The sequence below is a fragment of the Balaenoptera physalus genome, assembly GCF_965194825.1.
Source record: "Balaenoptera physalus genome assembly, chromosome: 16".
In the NCBI taxonomy this organism is placed as follows: Eukaryota; Metazoa; Chordata; class Mammalia; order Artiodactyla; family Balaenopteridae; genus Balaenoptera; species Balaenoptera physalus.
Genome location: NC_138898.1, coordinates 66,288,063 through 66,305,456, shown reverse-complemented (window position 1 = coordinate 66,305,456; position 17,394 = coordinate 66,288,063). Strand labels below are relative to the sequence as shown.

Genomic DNA, 17,394 nt, shown 5'->3' with positions numbered 1-17,394 from the left:
CGAAAGCCCAGAGAGGGCTCTACTGAGCCAGTGACCTCGGGCAGCTAGAGCTACGGTGACCAACGGGTCCCTGTGTGCCCAGGACTGTCTGGTTTTAGCACTGAAAACTCTGCATCCCGGGAACCCCTCGGTTCTGGGCAAGCCAGGAAGGGTGGTGCCTCTCGATAGGGCTGGGGATGGTTTTAGCTCCTTGGGAGCAGGCGGGGGGGACTGTGTCCTTTATGCCCATAGGCGTTTGTTTTTTTTTAAACATCTTTTTGATGTGGTCCATTTTTAAAGTCTTTATTGAATTTGTTACAATATTGCTTCTGTTTTATGTTTTCATTTTTTGGCCCCGAGGCATGTGGGATCTTATCTCCCTGATCAGGGATCGAACCCCCGCCACCTGCATTGGAAGGCAAAGTCTTAACCGCTGGACCACCAGGTAAGTCCCAACCCATAGGCATGTTTTTAAGCCTTTATCGTGTGCCGATTTGTGCCTGGTGCTTTACGAACTGTCTGATCCTCATAACGTGGCGGGGGGCGCGTGCTACAGTTGTCCCCGCTTTATAAGCTGAGGCTCCAAGAGAGGGTAAGTCCCAGGCGTGTAGACGGCAGGTCCTACGCCAGCTGCACCAGTGCGGCCGGCGGCTTCCCTGTTCCGTGCCCTCTCCGCGGCAGCGGACTCACCTTGGAGGGGGTGCCAGTGGGGAAGGCTGACCCCTGCACACCCCCTCACCTGGCGGATCAGGGTCCTCTGCAGATGGGAGCAGCATCTCCCTTTAACATCGCCCTTGCCTGGCCCCTGCTCAGGATCCCACCTGAGGCTACCGAGCGGCATTGCCGAGCAGTTAGCAGCAAGGACTCGGGGAGCTTACTGCTTGGGTTTAAATTCAGATCGGCCGCCTGCTGTCTATGTGACCCTGGGCAAGGCACTGCTCTGTGCTTCAGATTCCTTGTCTAAAAGATGGGGGGGGGGGGTAACGATAGTATCCTCCTTGCAAGGCTGCGTGGGGTTATAGCACAGGTGTCAGGGTTCTTGTTAAGAGGTTATGAGCTGAGAGGTCCTTGGGTCCTGGAGTCAGAGGGAGCCGAGTGCAAACAGCAGTGACCTCGGGCAGCACTTTACCCTGAACTTGAGCCTCCCATTTGTAAGATGGGGGTCAGGCAGCACTTCCCCCATAGGACAGATGTGAAGACGAAAGGGGACAGGCTGTTGCAGGTGACCCCAGCCAGCTCCAGGGTGACATCCGTCAAATGTTCATCGGATTGACACAAAGGCTCGGGCCAAGCCTGTGATTAATTTAAATTGTGGGCAAAGTTCCCACAACCTTTTTTCTTCTGGTCCTTCAGTGGCCCCACTGCACATGTTCTGAAGTGTCCCCAAACTTGTGAGGGGGCCAGCGCTGAGTGGCACTGAGTGGGTTGAGCGTGGGACACTCCCACTAGAGAGTCATCGGAGAGGCCAGGTGGGAGGAAGGGACCGGGGGTCAGGAGACCCAGGTCCTGGCTCGGCTTCATCTGATCTCATGCAGCCTTAACTTCTCAGGCCTCAGTTCCCCATCTGAAAAATGGACAGAACTTGGGGTTTGGTGCCTGGGGCTTGGACTGGAGATGGTTTCACCAGCCATTCCCCAGGGTGACTGGCAGGGTAAGTAATCTTCAATATTCATCATTCCCTTGACCAGGGCAGGGTCCCCCGCTGAGAAGGACCCCACGCTAGATTGAATGCTCTGCTGTCACCAATCTTGGAATTCATAATTTTCAAACAAGGAGCCCTGCATTTTCGTTTTTTGCTGGTCTCCACAAGTTACAGAGCCAGTCTTGCCTTTGACAAATCTTTTCTGAGCATCGAAGGTGTATGAGGCCATGCGGCAGGTACCAGGGATAAACTGGTGGAAAAAGTTGACGTTGTCTCTGTCCTCATGGAGTTCACAGTCTAGAAGGATTGCTGTGGGTTGGACAGTGGCCTCCCAAAAAGACATGCCCAAGTCCCAGGCAGCTGCGAATGTGACCTTATAGGGAAATAGGTCTTTGCAGATGTAATGAAGTTAAAGATCTTGGGATGGAATCATTCTGGATTTAAGGTGGGCCCTAAATTCAATGACGTGTACTTATAAGAAAAAGGAGGGAATTCCCTGGCGGTCCAGTGGTTAGGACTTGCTGCTTTCACTGCCATCGGCCTGGGTTCCTGGTTGGGGAACTAAGATCCTGCAAACTGCCCTGTGTGGCAAAAAAGAATGGAAGGGAGGGAGGGAGGGAGGAAGGAAGGAAGGGGAGAGGGATATTTGAGACACTCAGACACAGAAGAGAAGCTCACAGGGAAAGGCCATGTGAAGACAGAAAGATCAGAGGGATGGGTCTACAAGCTGAGGAACGCCAAGGAGAGGCATAGGATGGATTCTCCCCTAGAGCCTCCAGGAGGGGCCAGTCCTGCTGACGCCTTGATCTTGGACTTCCGGCCTCCAGAACTGTCAGAGAATACATTTCTGTTGTTTTAGGTCACCAAGATTGCGGTGATTTGTTACAGCAGCCCTAGGGGAATGGATACAAGAGTAGATAGACAGCAATCAACTCATCACACAAATGTGTAATTGCTGGTGTGACAAGGGACGTGCCACGTGCCTGTGTTGGGGAAGGGTTGTCTGGGACTCGAAGTTCCAGAAGGAGTTAACTAATGAAATGGGAAGAGCATTTCAGGCTGCGGGAACAGCATCGGCAAAGGTCCTGGGGTAAGAGGTACTCTCTGTAAAATTGAGGGGAGACACCCCCGGCAGCTTCAAGCCATATGGGTCTCTGATGTGTTGTCTTGGCCACAGAAGCCTTTAAAAAGCCCCAGAACTGGCCAGGTGTCACTGCTCATGGCAGTAGTAGCGATTTGGCGCCTATGGTTTCAGCCCTACCCGTTCCCATTTCACATGTTTTTTGTGTTACCAGTTTTGGCCCCTGAAGGAAATGTGTTTGCCAGGCTCTGACCTGCCCAGAGCCTCGGCCAGCATCCTCTGACCTGGTGGAGCTTGTGCCTGGTGGCGCAGGCTGGAAGTGCCAGGTGTTCGCCGTTCCCAACCAGCAAAGCCGAGACTTTCACTCTGCCTCTCATGGCTCTGTGAGAGCTCGGCAAGACCCGGCTGAAGATGTGTGGAGGGCGCCAGACCTGCGGTTTGGGGAGCAGAACTTTCCCTGCAGGAGCTGGAGAGGCAGGCAGTTCTGTGGCCCTGGCTGCAGGGAAGGACACAGGCTGGGCCAGAGGGGTTTTGGCTTCTCCAGGAGGCCAGCTGCGTGGCCCAGGACATGCCACCTCCATGCCTTTTCTTCTATCAATAGATCCAGAGAAATTACTTTCATCTGCTCCACCTCTGTAAACAGAGTTCCGAATTATACCTCCTCGGTAAAGTAGCTGTGAGAATTGAATGAGATGATTTACTCTTTCATTCAACAAATTAATTTTATTATTATTATTTTTTTTTACTTTTTGGAGTTAGGATTTTTGTAACATTTTTATAGTTTATCTATAAAATATTTTCTATTTTAGTTTTAATTGAGATAACATTGGTTTATTACATAATATGTTTCATATTTTTCTACTTCTGGGTCCCTACAGCATGCTCACCACCAACAGTTTAGTTTCCATAGGTCACTGCACTGTCACGGATCCCCTTTACCCATTTCGCGCCGCCCCTACCTCCCTGCCTTCCCTTCTGGTAACCCTACTGTTTTGTTCTCTGTGTCTACATGTCTGTTTTTCAACAGATATTTTATGAGCAACTACTAGGTGCCAGGCACTCTTCCAGATGCAAGGGATACCACGGCAAATAAAAGAAGGCAGAAATACATGCTCTCTTGGAACAGATATTCCAGATCAGGGTTTTACAGACTACAGCCCAAGGGTCAGATCTGGCCAGGCATCTGTTTTTGCACAGACTGTAAACCAAGAATGGTTCTTGCATTTTTAAATGGTTGAAAATTTAAAAAAAAAATTTATGACACGGGAAAGCTATATTTTCAGTGTCCATAAGTAAAGTTTTGTTGGCACACAGCCATGCCGATTTGTTCTTGTATTATCTGTGGCTGCCTTGGGGCTGTAGCCATCACAACAGAGACCACAGGGCCTGCAAAGCTGAGCATGGTTACTCTCAGGTCCTTCATGGAAAAAGTTTGTCGGCTCCTCTTCTAGAATCTTGCTGTTCACAGTATGATTTCTGGACTACGGCATCAGCACCACCTGGATGCCTGTTGGAAATCCAGAGCTCCTGAACCAGAATCTGCATTTTAACAACATTCCCTGGAGATGCCTGCCCCTGTTAAAGTGTGAGGCGTGCTGCCCTAAAATGATGCACGTAAAATGCTAAGCACAGGGCCGCTTAGTAAGAGCTCAATAGATCTTATCTGCTGCGGGTAGGCTGATTACTTCATCCTAATTCCCAGAACCTGTGACTTTGTCAGTTACACAGTTAAAGGGGCGATGCAGATGAGGTGAAGGATATACACCTGGGCTGCGCCGGTGGGCCCAATCATGTCATCACAAGCGTCCTTCTAAGAAGAAGTAGGGGGATCAAAGGAGAAGAAGCTGTGATGGGGGAAGCAGAAGTTGAAGAGGGAGGAAGCGGCCGTGCAGAGGCTAGAAGCTGGAAAAGGCAGGGAAACGGATTCTCCCTTGGGGCTCCCAGGAGGCGTGCAGCTCTGCGGACATCTTGATTTTAGCCTTCCGACCTCCAGAACTGTAAGAACACATTTGTCTTATTTTAAGTCACTAAGTTTGTGGTAATTGTTGCAGCAGCGATAGGAGAACGCTAGAGCTGCTCTTACTATTATTATGAGTGTCGTTGTTGTTGTTGTTTGTTGAGTGCTGGCTCGGCCATCCACCCACTGACTTGTTTCAGGCAAAGTATTGAACCTCTCCGACCTTCAGTTTCCTGCTCATAGAATGGAGAGAATGCTTTTCCTTCCTCAAGGCGTGGTGGGGCTTCAATGAGAAGATGTGTGTGACGTGGCTTACCCTGTGGGTGGTCACCATTACCGACCTTGGTGGCTGGGGGCTGGCTCTGGGTGACCCTTCTACCCAGTGGGGAATCATGATGGGGCCTCCCTCCTGAGGCTCTGAACTGAGACCCCAAGCATAACTCCAGGTCCGGGCCTCACTAAGGAGAACGCAGTTGTGTGGGTGGCCAAATGGGGGAGGGCGGAATCGGATCGCTAAACTGTAGGGGCCACTCGGAGGTGTTCTGATTCAGGGCACTGGATCTCGGCCCAGCCCAGCTCCTGGGGGAGGAGATCACTTGTATTCCCTTTCTTGCCTTTGCTCTTCCCTTGAGGGAATATCTGCATCGCTTTGCCTTTCGCTGTAGCAGCTGCAGACCCGCCGAGGGGCTTCTGCCCTCATAGGGCTGGGGGTTCATGCTGGCTCCCTGAGGAGGGAGAAAGGGCTGCCGACTCCAGGGCTGCCCTGTGCTGAGGCCCCAGCTCCTCTGGGCCCAGTGGGGAGCCAGCGTCCCGAGGCCTGGCCATGGAGCCGGCTTCCTAACCAGCCTGGCTTTCTCAGGCTTTGCTGCTCTGGGCTCTGGGTTCAGTTAACTTGGAGCATTTATTCCACTGGATTGGAACTGGAGGGGGTTCCTTAAAAGCAAAGACCTGTTAGATTCAATGCGTGGGCTCCTGGCACCCAGCACAGGGCCTGGCACAGAGAGGAGAGTTGCTGGACCAGTGAAGGAATGACCAAAGGGGCTGAGAGGCCCTAGCACCAACAAGCAGGCAGGAGCCTCTGCCAGCCCCCAGGAAAAGCTGGGTGACCAGGTGTTCCCCCAGAATCTGGGAGTCCCTGAAGTGGCCCTAAACCTCCGAGGACTAGAGGCAGCATTTCTTTTTTTTTTTTAACATCTTTATTGGAGTATAATTGCTTTACAGTGGTGTGTTAGTTTCTGCTGTATAACAAAGTGCATCAGCTATACATATACACATATCCCCATAATCCCCTCCCTCTTGTGTCTCCCTCCCACCCTCCCTATCCCACCCCTCTAGGTGGTCACAAAGCACCGAGTGCTATGCAGCTGCTTCCCACTAGCTATCTGTCTTACATTTGGTAGTGTATATATGTCCATGCCACTCCCTCACTTCACCCCAGCTTACCCTTCCCCCTCCCCGTGTCCTCAAGTCCATTCTCTACGTCTGCGCTAGACGCCATATCCTTTTACTTGTAGATACTTCATGCAAAGTTTTGATGGAGAGTCCTCTTTGGTTATCTCCTGGGTAATGGGCTCCAAGAGCCCACCAGTCTGGTAGGCGGGGCTGAACTGATTGGCCCAGACGGATTGTGGAATAAGGAGAGACGGAGGTAGCCAGGCCCCAGCAGGTCAGGCAGTAACCACCCCACCCTGAGGGGCTCCTCTGCACCTGCCCTGCAAGCCTAGGCCTTGGACACTTGCACGTGGAGACCAGGCCACAGCACAGGTTAAGCTGGAGGTCTTCCCACTTCCCTTCCCCACCTCCCTCTCTCAGCCTCTGTACCAGAGACCCAAGATGCCCCCTGAGTGACATTCAGGTGGCTTCTGGGTCTCAGTATTATTAACAAGACACTTTTTTGGAAATTCACATAAGAAAATTAACTGTTTGAAAGTGAACAGTTCAGCCACCTCTATCTAGTTCACAAATGTTTTTTTATCACCCTCCCCAAAAAACCTGTACCCATTAAGCTCCCCCATCCCCCCAGCCCCCAGGCCCCGGCAACCACTAACCTGCTTTCTGTCTCTATGGATTGACCTATTCTGACCTATTTCATATAAATGGAATCATGCCATGTGGCCCATGCATTGGGTTGCTTTCACTTTGCATCACGTGTTCAAGGTTCATCTGTGTCAGGAGCTCATTCCCAGCACGCATCCTTTCCCATGGCTCCTTGGGCAAATGTTCTTCTAGGGAAACCCCCAGAAGCAGGGTTGCTGGGCTGTAGCAGTGAATACCTCACCTGCCCTCCTGAAGGTCTGTATTGTTTATCACTGGAAGGGTCATTTCCCAACTTGGTATTAGTGAACGTTTTCATTTGGGCCAATCTTAGGAGAAAAAAAAAAATCGTATCTCATTATTTCAATTTGCCTTTTCTGATTACCAGTGCAGTTGAACAACTTTAGGAAATCTTCCTCTGTAATAGTGGAATTCTAGGTGCCTGTGGTAGAGGAATACAAGAGGTGGGATCATCTGGGAATCAGGAATCTTCTGGATACCCTCAAATCTCACTGAGTGGGCAATTGGTAGGGTAACCAAAGGTCCTGGGTTGTCCAGGACTGTCCTGGTTTTAGCACCAAAATTCCCATGTCCCAGGAAATCCCTGAGTCCCAAACTGGGGATGGTTGGTTATCACCATGACTTCCTGTTGCCCCTGAACTTGGACCATGGGTCTGAGGGAGGGACAGTGGCACAGAGTGGGAGCCCAGGAGCTCCTGTTTTGCTGGGGGGGCAGGGGAGAGGGGGAGAAGGAGGAGATGGCCCAGGTGTGTACTGCCCATGCCGGAATCCTCTAGCAGAGATGCTTTGCACCCAGGGCCAGCTCATCCCGCACCTGTGCTGACCTGCCTGGTCGGGGCCCGGCAGCTGAGGCAGACGTCTTGGAACAGGGGCTCCAATCCACCCACCCAGCCTGCCGCTGCCCAGCTCACAGGGCTTTCGAGAGACAGGCAGCCTGGCTCCTTGCCACCTACCCAGCGTCCATTCTGGTGCCTCTCCCACCTCTCCACTCGTGCCTTAAATGCCCCTCCCTTTGGGACCTCCTTCCAAGGGCAAAGTTGACATCACCCCTGGGTCAGGTCAGGGGACAGCTGCTTAGCTGTTCAAGATTCAGGAGAATCTGTGCACTGTGTCTAGAGAGCTGGGGGTGGGTCAGGCTCCCACTGGGGGGGATCCTGGGTGACACCCCCAGTAGAGAAGTGGCGTGAGGTGGGGTGAATGGTGAGAGGCTTGCTTTTTTAAAAAAATTTAATTTTATCGAAGTATAGTTGATTTACAATGTTGTGTTAGTTTCTGGTCTACGGCAGAGTGATTCAGTTTTATATATATGTTCTTATTCTTTATTCTTATTTTTTTCCATTATGGCTTATTACAGGATATTGAATATAGCTCCCTATGCTATATAGTAGGACCTTGTTTATGTATTTTATATATAGTAGTTTGTATTTGCTAATCCCAGACTCCTAATTTATCCCTCCCACACCCCCTTTCCCCTCTGGTAACCATAAATTTTTCTACGTCCGTGAGTCTGTTTCTGTTTTGCAAATAAGTTCACTTGTATCATATTTTAGATTCCACACATAAGTGATATCATGGTATTTGTCTTTCTCTAATTTGCTTCACTTAGTATGATAATCTCTAGGTCCATCCATGTTGCTGCAAATGGCATTATTTTATTCTTTTTTTATGGCTGAGTAATATTCCATTGTATATATATACCACCTCTTCTTTATCCATTCAGCTGTCGATGGACATTCGGGTTGCTTCCATGTGTTGGCTATTGCGAATAGTGCTGCTATGAACATTGGGGTGCATGTATCTTTCCGAATTAGAGTTTTCTCTGGATATATGCCCAGGAGTGGGATTGCTGGATCATATGGCAACTAAAGTATTTTAAGGAACCTCCGTACTGTTCTCCACAGTGGCTGTACCAATTTACATTCCCACTGACAGTGTAGGAGGGTTCCCTTTTCTCCACACCCTCTCCAGCATTTATTATTCGTAGGCTTTTTCAAAAATAAATTTGTTTATTTATTTTTGGCTGCCTTGGGTCTTCGTTGCAGTGCGCGGGCTTCTCATTGCGGTGGCTTCTCTTTGTTGCGGAGTACAAGCTCTAGGCGTGTGGGCTTCAGTAGTTGTGGCTCACGGGCTCTAGAGCACAGGCTCAGTAGTTGTGGTGCACGGGCTTAGTTGCTCCGCGGCACGTGGGGTTTTCCCGGACCAGGGATCGAGCCCGTGTCCCCTGCATTGGCAGGTGGATTCTTAACCACTGTGCCACCAGGGAAGTCCCTATTTGTAGACTTTTTAATGAGAGGCTCACTTTTTTAATCTGTCTTTCCATTTGTCCTTCTGTCCAGGAGGCATTATTTCCCTGACTCTACTGCCTAGCCCAAGGATCCTGAAGATAAGGCAGGAGGACCAGGCAGTGTCCAGGAGTGTATCTGGGGAGAGGGAAGATGTGAACTGTTTGCCTCCGAACAAAACCCCCAAATCAGCAGGCCTGGAGGAGGGGCAGGTGGTAAAACCAGAACTGAACTGGGAGGTGGAGGATTTGGGGAGCAGGCAGCTCTGGGCTTGGCTGCAGCTCTCAGTTTAAATGTCCTTGTCTCGGGAGTGTGGGAAACCTTAGGACAATGACCATGTCTTACTATGTACCCCCCGTATTCTTCGAGCTTATCACAGGGCGTGGCACATCGTAGGTGCTCAGCAAATCATTTCTACACGGATGGATATAAGAATGGGACTAACACATCATGCGACCCTGGGCAAGTCACTTCTTCCCTCTGTGTCTGTTTCATCCTCTGTAGGATGGAGGGGGAATCCCTAAGTTTCCTTCAGTCTACCGTCTTGAGCTGACCCCTCCCACCCCAGTCCATTCTTGGTCTTTGGCCACCGAGGCCCCGAGGTGGTTTGTGGGCCTCACCCTGCCCTTTAGGGGAGGCTTGGCAGTTTCTACATCTGGCCTCGGGACGTGCTGCCTGTGTGCGGGCACCTGGACCAGCCCTGCACTCCAGAGAGAGAGCCTCCCCCGAGAGGGAGCGCTTATGATGCTGTCGGGCCCCAGCTCCACTCCCAGGACTGTTGGAATAAAATCCAAAATCCTGACTACGGCCCGACCCTGGTGAATCTCTAACCCCCTCCCCCATCCCCTCAGTTCTCTCCTGCCTCGGGGCCTCTGCAATGCTGTTCCTGCTGCCTGGAATTCCCCCTCCTCCTATCCTCCTTTCACTGCATCCACTTCACACTTCAGCTCTCTGCTCAGATGCCGATTTTCCAGAGTCTTCCCCTGACCACCCCCCCATTACTCTCCATCCAAGCGCCCTGTTCTTTTCCTTCACAGGATTATTACAGTTACATATTCATTATTTGTTCATTTTCTTTTGGGGACAGGGCTGGGTCTGTCTTGTTCCCTTCTGTAGCTGTGTCTGGCACAGAACAGATGCTCAGTAAATGTTTGTTGAATGAATACATGAACGAGGACATTACCAGTCTTTGCTCCCATACCCCACCACCACCATGTCCTGTTTCCACATTTCTGACTTACTGAGGGCTTCATTGGTGCTGGGCACGGTGCTAAACCTTCTATGTTGCAACCCTATGAGGAAGGTATCCCTAGTTCCCATACTTCACAGATGTAGCAGCTGAGGCTCAGAGAGGTGAGGCCACAGGCTCCAGGTCACACAGCATGGAGTGAGGAAGCAGGATCCGATTGAAGTTGCTCCAACCTCCAAGGCCCATGCTCTGAATCTCCACCCGGCCATCCTGAGGTGGGTCCCTGTCCTGGCCCCAGCCCTCTGCAGAGAGAAGTAGGAGGTGGAGAATTCCACTGGGCCCCAGATGCTCCACCTGGACAGTGGCCTGGCTTGGGGTAGATCAGCCTTCAGGCTCCGGGTTATGTTCCGCTGTTCCTCACTGCCTCCCAAATTAGTTCCACGTTCAGCCCAGGGCCTGTGGTTTCCACTTGTTTTCTGTAACCGGAGCTTCCCCAGCGCTTGGCACTGAGATGCAGAACTCAGCATCGTCTCAGCTTCCCAATTTCCTTGGATGTTGAGATGATGTCAAATGATTTCACTGGCAGAGAAAAGCCCAGCTGGGGGTCAGTGGGCAGATCACCCCCCACCCTGCCCCTTACTCAGGTAGGGAAGAAGCAGAGTGCATCAGCAGAGCCTCCTTTTCTTGTTTCATCCTGGCAACAGATGACGAAAATGAGAGCTCAGAGTGGTTGGGTGATTTGCCCAGTGTCACACGGTAAATGAGAGGCAGGGCGCAATTTGTACAAAACACCCAAGCTCTTCCTCCCAGATGCCTTTGCGGGTGGTAGACAGAAGAGGAACCTGGGGACCCAGAGTGGTGAAAACCCAGACCTTGCCCGCGCAGGGCTCTAAGTTGAGCAGAAAAAGACCAGATTGAGTGCAAACAGTGATCAAAGCAACGCCCGCCAACATGAGACAGTATATATTTTTAGACAGTACGTGAGTCAGCCCTTGATGATTCACAGGCCTGGCTGGGCTTGCAGGGCAGCCCCAGGCCGCCAAGGGCAGGGCAGGAGATCAGCCACACCAGGGACAGGAAAGCTAGAAGAGGTTGAGGGCCACCTCAGGCAGCCCCTCTTTGTCATCTGTTCTGTCAAGGGTTGGATACTTTGAACAAGTGCTTGAAAAGGGCTCACGGTAACAGAACTAGAAGGTGATGTTATGAGCAGCTTCACATCACTTTATAACCACCCACGCTGGGCTAGACACTATGCTCGGTGCTGGGGAGACAGCAGCAGAGAACAGGACTGACAGAGCCCTGACCTCTGGCAACTTCTTTGTGGGCCTTCCTGTCTCTGTCGCAGTTCAGCTATGCTGTTATTTTTTAAGGGAAAAGACGTTTTATTGAGATTTTGCTACATAAATAGCTACAAAAAAGCTGGGAGGAATGAAGGGAGCAGCGGCTGTTTCCAGGTCACTGAGGAACCCATGGGCAGGGGGATTGGGAGGGAGCCTGGTCATGGCCAGAGGGAGAAAGGATGCCCTGGATGCTGTCTGGCACGAAGAGTCTGATATGAGAGAGAGAGAGAGAGGGAAGGGTAGCAGAAAAGCAGCCGTAGGCAATATGTAAATGAATGGGCATGGTGTGTGCCAATAAAACTTTATTTATAAAAACAGGAAGTGAGCCAGTGTTGGCCTGGGGGCCATAGTTTGCTGAACCCTGTTCTCTAAGATGCCTCCATCCACCCCCTGGTTCCCCTTATTTGCCCTCCGCTGTGTGACTAATAGAACACCCTCCCCACCGTGACCCACCTGAAACCTGGTCTCCTCCCAGGTAGCTTGCTAGTTCTGCAGGTAAAAACTGCTACAGTGCTCTACTTTCAATATAAAAATGTTCTTGTTTGGCTTCACAACCTCCTACACACAGGGATTTATGGATGTATTGGACTGTGGACTCCTGGTGTAGCAACATCCGCATGTCTCTCTGTCTAGCCTAGTGCCTGAGATGTGGTAGAGGGTGGAGAAGCCTTTGCTGAACAGACACCCCTAAGGCAGTGCCCAGGCCCATCTATCTTCTTCACTTTAGGCAGAAACTGGCAAGAAACAAACAAAAAAGAGGTGTGTGACAGGCCAGGGCCCCTTCTGATCTTCTTCTCTGTCCCCCAGGGAGTCTGGGCAGCCCCAGTGTCCCTCCCCCACCCCAGGTTCACACGACAGGTCCAGCAGGAGAGAGAAGAGGGGCAGTGGGAAGGTCCCTGACCAGGACCCCAGTCCTGTGTGTAGTGGGCACACAGCACTGACCCTCAGCTTCCTCATCTGCAAAATGGGCGGAGACAAGGCCCACCTCCCCGAGCTTGCTCAGAGGTGCAAGGCTTGGCCTCTAAAATTCAAGGTGAAATGTCCCACATATTAATTGCATGTATGTATATATTAGTATATATTCACGGACAGACAATCCCCAACTTAACAATGGTTCTACTTACGATGGTTCGACCTAAATTGTTTACTTTAAGTGGTGTGAAAGCACTACGCATTCAGTAGAAACTATACTTTGAATTTTAATTTTGATCTTTTCCTGGGTGAGCGATACATGATACGCTCCTGTCTTGTGATGCTGGGCAGCGGCAGCCACGCGATCACGAGGGTAAACAACCGACACCCTTACAACCGTTCTGTACTTCACTTTCAGTACTCTATTCAATAAATTACGTGAGTTACTCAATTTTATTATAAAATAGGCTCTGTTAGATGCTTTTGCCCAACTGTGGGCTAATGTAAGTGTCCTGAGCACGTTTAAGGTAGGTAAGGCTCAGCTATGATGTTTAGTAGATTAAGTGGATTTTCCATTTACGATATTTTCAATGTATGATGGGTATATCGGGTTGTAACCCTATGGTAAACCGAGGAAGATTTGTGTATATATATGTACATAAATATAGAATATATATAAAATCTCCCTCTCAGGAAGAGGCCTGTCTCAGCAGCGCCACTGTGCTCAGTCATTGGCCCAAAGCAGCCTACAGAAAGATTACCTGCTTCTTCTGCAGCTAAAAATCTATAACATTACTGAGAACTTGCTTTGTGCCAGTCTGAGCTAAGCCCTTCAGAGTCTTAATTTATTCCTCAAACGGTCATGTGAGTTTGGTACCATTTTTTCCGCCATGTTACAGATAAGGTGCAGAGAGGTTAAGTAAATTGTCCAAGGTCACACAGCCAGCAAGAAGGATGCAGAACTGGACGACTGGATTCCATGTACACAGCACCCTCACACAGGGCCTGGCAGAAAGTGGTAGTAATATTAGCTGGTGTGTTTTTCCCAAAAGTTGGACCCAGGCCTGTGTGGACACAAAGTGCACCATACTATGGGAGATGACTACATTATTAGCTCCAAGAAAATTAACAGAATTTCAATATCATCCAGTATTCAGTGTACAGTCAGATGTTCCCAGGTGTCCCAATCTATAAAAATATATTGCATAGCTGCCTTTTAAAACCAGGATCCTATCACACCCAGTTCACACCTTGCATTTGGTTTTGTCTTTTCAGTATTTTAGTGTATTTTCATCCTGCCATCTTTCTTTTCTCCCATGACATTGACTTCTAGAAGAATCTAGGTCTTTCATCTTATAGATGATCTCAAATTCATATTGTCTAATTGTCTGCTCCTGAGGTTGTTTAATGTTCCTCTGTCCCCGTATGTCCTATAACCTGGAAGGCTTAAGCCTAGAGGCTTAACTGGATTCTGATGCAACTTTTTAAGCAAGAATACCCCATGGGTGACGTTTTGTTGCATCATACTGGGGAACTCACACTAGCAGTTTATATCATTATATCAGTGATGCTGAGTTTATTGATTTTGGTGTTGCCTCCCAGTTTCTTCACATACACTCTATTGTCCCCTGTGCAATAGACAACCCATGGGGTGATGTCTTGGCTCCAGGTGAGTATCCTGTACCCGAATGGCCTTTCACCACGGGCTTCCACAGCCAGTAGAGATCCTTACCCAAATCACTTATTGCACTGGAGTCTTCAAAACTGATTTTTCTATCATTCCTTCTATGTTTTTAGCTGGTATTCTTCTATAGAAAGAGCTTTTTCCCCACTTTTTGTTTTTAAGTACAGTCAATTCTCATTATTCATGGTAGTTAGGTTCTGTAGGGTCACCTTAAACACTGAACCATGGCTCTTAGAGGAAATACAGGGTTAGGTTCCTGTGAGCCTTGGGTCACAATCTTTTGGTCAACCAATCACTATATAACCTTGTTTTATGTGTGTTTCTGTTTAAAAGATTTTTTATTTAATATGTGTTATTGATCCATTAACATTGAATTCATGGCCAACAACACAAAATCTCATGCCTGAGTGAAACTTATCTAACACACGTTTTCTCTACAACACACATCACAGCCTCTGCTTGGGCTTAGGAACACTAGACAGCACTTCACTATACTTGAGGCCATCTTAAGTAGCAAAATCACCAACAAAACCCACAAAAATGTGGGGAAAAAACCCACATGTGGGTCTTGTGGGATGAGGTGCTGTCCCCAGTGCCGGGTGCTAGGGAGCCACTGAAGGCTGCGGAGTGGCCTGGTGGATCTGCTTTAGTGATGGATCCAGGGCTGGGAAGGGGCAGCAAAGGCATATCTGAGAGGTGCCTGTATTTCCCGGAACTCCCTCTGGGCTCTTAGCTTCAGAGCCGAGGGCAACTCTGGTGTGTCCTGAGGCCTCTCTCTCCCCTCCTGCCCCTGGGATGGACTAGGCAGTGTCTTCACCCTGTGGCCTGAGGTCCTCCTCCACCCATCCTCCACCCCAGGGCCTCCCTGTACCTCCAGAAAGATCTAGGCCCATGAAAATGATGTGCCCACTTGTGGGGACTTGACCTTCAAGCTCACACCTCCTTCTTGCCTCTTGGCTGCAGCCTTGATGTGTGTTCATGGGATCATCCCAGTGGGCTGGGGGGCATGTAACCTTGGGCCCTTGAGGAGCTGGGGGAGCACCTGGGAGCAGCCGTCCAACCCAGAGCCCCCCTTCCAAAGCCCAGGAGGGGATCTGAGCCTGGGGACTCACCGAAGGCCGTGGTGACAGTGAGGGCAGAAATGCCTCTGAGGGGAGCAGACAGGAGCAAGGTGGCTCCCAGGCCCCACCCCCACCAGTTATTACAGAGACCGCAGAGGGCCCAGGGCAGGGCGGAGAGGGCTGCCGGGGCCCCGCCTGGGTGCAGGGGCTCCTGTGACTCACTGTCCCAACACTGGTTCCTTGATGTGCCAGCTCAGTGGAGAAATCGCCCTGCCCCTGCCCATCCCAGCCTGGGAGCAGGGTGCCCCTTCCATCTGTGGGGTCTGGGGTCACACAAACCCGGTTCCATTCCAGGCTGTGTCCTGCCAGGTGAGCCCCATCACCCCTCTGAGTCTCTTTCACCCCCTCCCCCATAAAATAAGGGGATTATTTGACATGTCTGGGACATAGCCTACCTTCTGTACACAGTCACAGGGATGTCCACACAATTCCCTCCTGCCCTTTTATCTTGGCAGAGATGAAGGACCCTGGACTGCTCGAAGGATCAGAGTAGGGGCTAGGAGGTCTGCATAGAGCTTGCCAGATATTCAACCAACAGACGCCCGCCATTCCTGTCCCCCTGGCATCACCCTGCCCAGGTTAAGCATATCTCACACACACACCCACACCCTTCCTTCCGGCCCCAGGCAACAGGAAGCCCCAGGTGACCCTGGGCAAATCCCTCCCCTTCCCGGCCTCACTTTGCTCATCTCTGGGGACAGAGTTGGATCCAGTGGTCTTGAAGGTCCTTCAGTGTCCAAACTCAAGGATTCTCTTTTTTCTTTTTTTTAATTAGTTAATTTATTTTTGGCTGCGTTAGGTCTTCGTTGCTGCCCACGGGCTTTCTCTAGTTGCAGCGAGCGGGGCTACTCTTCATTGTGGTGCATGGGCTTCTCCTTGCGGTGGCTTCTCTTGTTGCAGAGCACGGGCTCTAGGCGCAAGGACTTCAGTAGTTGTGGCACACGGGCTCAGTAGTTGTGGCTCACAGGCTCTAGAGCGCAGGCTCAGTAGTTGTGGTGCACGGGCCTAGCTGCTCTGCAGCATGTGGGATCTTCCCAGACCAGGGCTCGAATCCGTGTCCCCCGCATTGGCAGGTAGATTCTTAACCACTGCGCCACCAGGGAAGTCCCCCCATTTTTGTTTTAATAGTTGTATTCAAATATAATTCATATATCATACATTTCAGCCATTTAAAAGTACAGTTCAGTGGGTTTTAGTATATTTACAGATATGTGCAACCATCACTACTATCAATTTTAGAACACCTTCAACATCTCAAAAAGAAACTTGGTACCCATTAGCTATCAGCCCTCCTACCCCCCTCTCCACAGCTCCAGACACTACAATCTGCTTTCTGTCTCCTAGATTTCCCTATTTGGACTTTCACATGAATGGAATCATAGAAGATGCTAAATGGCCGCTTTCATTTAACATCACGTTTTCAAGGTTCATCCATGTCCTGGCCCGTGTCAGTACTTCTTATGGCTGAATGATATTCCGTTGTATGGATATACTGCATTTTGTTTGTCTGTTTGTCTGTTGATGGACATTTGGGTGGTTTCTGCTTTTTGGCTCCTATGAATAAGGCTACAGTGAACATTCATGTACAAGTTTTTGTGTGGACGTAGTTCTCTTGGGGACATACCTAAGAGTGGAATTGCTGGGTCATAGGTTAACTCTGTGCATAACTGTTTGAGGAATCACCTGACTGTTCCACCGAGGGTTCCATTCAAGTTTTCCTAACTCCTCTGTTAGAGTTCCTGGGGTTAAGAAGAAAAGCGGCCCTCTGTCCAGCTCTACAGCCTGATGGACTGTTCAGGCCTGTTTGTCCATTCACATCCAGCCCCACCTTCTGGGCCCTGCAATGCACCAGCTCTGACGTCAGGAGGAGATCAGAGTGAAGAGAGGATGAGGATCCCAGAAAGTTCCATGTCCATTGCTTTAATCCTTGCCAGAGTCTACCACGCGGGCACTGTAATATTATGGCCATTTTTTGGATAAGAACATTGAGGCTGGACTTCCCTGGTGGCGCAGTGGTTAAGAATCCGCCTGCAGGGAACACGGGTTCGAGCCCTGGTCCGGGAAAATCCCACATACCGTGGAGCAGCTAAGCCCGTGGGCCACAACTGCTGAGCCTGCACTCTAGAGCCCGCGAGCCACAACTACTAAAGCC

The 17,394-nt window shown here is 50.2% G+C and overlaps 1 long non-coding RNA gene across 1 annotated transcript in view; it reads left to right on the top strand.

Annotated features, from left to right (window-relative positions):
* Positions 1-16,980, top strand: part of LOC309645111 — a 31,146-nt gene extending 14,166 nt beyond the window's left edge. Inside the window, exon 2 of the long non-coding RNA XR_014254746.1 lies at positions 16,587-16,980. This is a non-coding gene — a long non-coding RNA (uncharacterized lncRNA). The remainder of the gene's footprint in view (positions 1-16,586) is intronic.
* Positions 16,981-17,394: the final 414 nt, after the last annotated feature.